A 2,652-nucleotide genomic window follows, 5' to 3' on the forward strand; every position below is an offset into this window, starting at 1 on the left:
AAGGGGGGAGGAGGCGATGGAGATGAAATTGGAAGTTTTTGTCAGCGGTGATTTTGGATTTTCGGAATAAAAGCTTTGGGTAGTATGATGAACTTAATTTTTTGGATTATAAGATCAATCATAAATAATCTGATCATGCAAGAGATCCACACCGGAATGTAAAAGCAGTGGGAGGCGGGATTTGGAGAGCAAGAATAGGCTAAATAGTTGACACGTGACATAAAGAAAGTCTTATTTATTAATTAGTATAGATTCACTAATACAACGATTGCAACAAATTAATGTAGCAAAACTAACTTGGTTTTATATAGTTAAATGAATCGTTAGGGATTTGCTAGCATGTTTGAAAACAAACTCTGTACAGGTATTCTTCGTAATCAATTCTCTTTGATATATCATTCTCAATAGCTATCGTTCTAAATCAGCCGGGTGTTGATCCTTGCTTAGTAAAATTGTTAATTTATTGATATTTACATGGGGTTAAAAAAATGGGAGGAAGAGATTTAGTTACAAACTCGCATGTTCTTCCATAAAACTAAGGGTTATCTTCATCTATCCGATGGTTTACTCTTGTGTGGCCACTATGTAAGTATATATTATCATGAACTATAGGCACCCATCAGTCAAAATGGCACCACCACTTATAACTTATCTACGGGATTGATTTTGGCCCCTTTGATGCAAATTGTCATCCTCATTAAACCATTATATACCTGCAAAGCAGTTAACAAAGCACCTCAATTGGTTTCAAACCCAAACATTAAAATGGCTTCACTTTCCTCAGCCACCATGACCGCCACAGCCGTCCCAACTCAAGCCACCATGGTGGCTCCGTTCACCGGACTCAGGTCCACCGCCGCTTTCCCAGCCACCAAGAAGGCGGAAAACGACTTCTCTTCCCTCCCAAGCAACGGTGGAAGAGTGCAATGCATGCAAGTGTGGCCTCCAATTGGAAAGAAGAAATACGAGACTCTTTCATACCTTCCACCTCTAACCCCGCTCCAATTGTCGAAAGAAGTTGACTACCTTCTCCGAAACAAGTGGGTTCCTTGTTTGGAATTCGAGTTGGAACATGGGTACGTCTACCGTGAGAACCACAGGTCTCCTGGGTACTATGACGGCAGATACTGGACCATGTGGAAGTTGCCCATGTTTGGGTGCACTGACTCCGCCCAGGTGTTGAAGGAGGTTGAGGAGTGCGTGAAGGAGTACCCAACAGCGTGGGTCCGTATCATTGGATTCGACAACGTCCGTCAAGTTCAATGTATCAGTTTCATCGCACACAAGCCATATGAAAAATAAGCAAGATATATATGCATGTATCTTTTTTGTACTTGTATTCCAACTTTTATAAAGTGAGCTCGAGAATAATAAGGAAAGAAAGACTACCCAATGCCTTTCAAGTATAATAGTCTTTTAGGCATCCACTTCTCGATCCATGTTGAAGCTATATATTCCTTTTTGTATGTACTTTTACATTTATTTTCCTTCAGTGTACGTTATTGATTTCTTTTTCTCATGTTCACTGTTAAAAACCCTAATCATTTATACAAAACTTAAGAAGACTACAATTCAGGGGTGTAAATGTGGCTAGTGTAACATCCCATTTCAGATTCGTTGTCCGGCCAACTAATAGTAGCTAAACAATTGTACCTTCTGTTGGCCTTATACTTTGTCCAATAGTGATTAAACCAAATACTCTTTAATTCTTTATACCATATTCATTACGAATGACATTCAAGACATAATATCCCAGATGGACTATCCAAGTTTGATATCTAATTCTCCACTAATATATACAACTTGTTTTATGAGTGGTCAGGTTACATCTTGATATAACACTAGGATTTAGGACCCCGCGCTTCGCGGCGGGACCATTAAATTGAACAAAAAACGTACGTGAAAACGTTAAACCACGATCGAGCTGTGAGTCGACACGAAGTCAACCTGTATCAGGTTTTGACATCGGAGCAAAACAAAATAAATAAACTTGTCAATGCCAAAATACAACAAATCATCACATATAGAACAAAAAAAAAACCAGCACGTTACTGCTACGAAACAACGCAAATTCGATTAGTATCAACAGTATCAACGCAAATTCGTAAATATAAATTTGCAAGCCAAAAAAATATTTTAAAGGCGCGTTATCAAGCGTCGAGACGCGATATAAAACAGTGTGACAATGGGATATTTTTAGATCATTTAAAAAGCTTCAGTCATTGTAAAGACGAACTATAAAAAAAAATACGATACCAAAGTTTAAGAAAAACATTTAACCGACAAATAAATATGTAAAACTAATACTTGTCCAAGAATATTTTGTATAAATGATATAATTAGTTGGAAAAAAAGTAAAATAAATGAAATAAATCATTTACTTTTATTTATAGGTTAGTAATCTAATGTTGTAATAAATATAATATTAAAAAATTTAATAGTGTAATTGTGAGGAGGAATGAATCCCTTTTTTAATATATATATATATATATATATATATATATATATAATAATGGTAGAGATATTGTATGTTAATGTCTTAACATATGATAGGTAAGCGAGACGCTTAAAGAAAAAAAAATAAAAGCAAAAGTACTAAACGCTCAAAAAACGCTCAACCAAACCCTAAAACGCTCAGCCAAAGACCAAAAA

At 36.1% G+C, this 2,652-nt stretch overlaps 1 pseudogene; it reads left to right on the forward strand.

Moving 5' to 3' along the window:
- The first annotated feature begins 723 nt into the window (after positions 1–723).
- LOC143615843 (ribulose bisphosphate carboxylase small subunit, chloroplastic 4 pseudogene) lies at positions 724–1,519 on the forward strand (annotated as a pseudogene).
- Positions 1,520–2,652: the final 1,133 nt, after the last annotated feature.

Source organism: Bidens hawaiensis, unplaced genomic scaffold, assembly GCF_021521415.1.
Source record: "Bidens hawaiensis isolate Kalapana, Puna unplaced genomic scaffold, B.hawaiensis_p1.1 tig00044685_1, whole genome shotgun sequence".
Lineage (NCBI taxonomy): Eukaryota > Viridiplantae > Streptophyta > Magnoliopsida > Asterales > Asteraceae > Bidens > Bidens hawaiensis.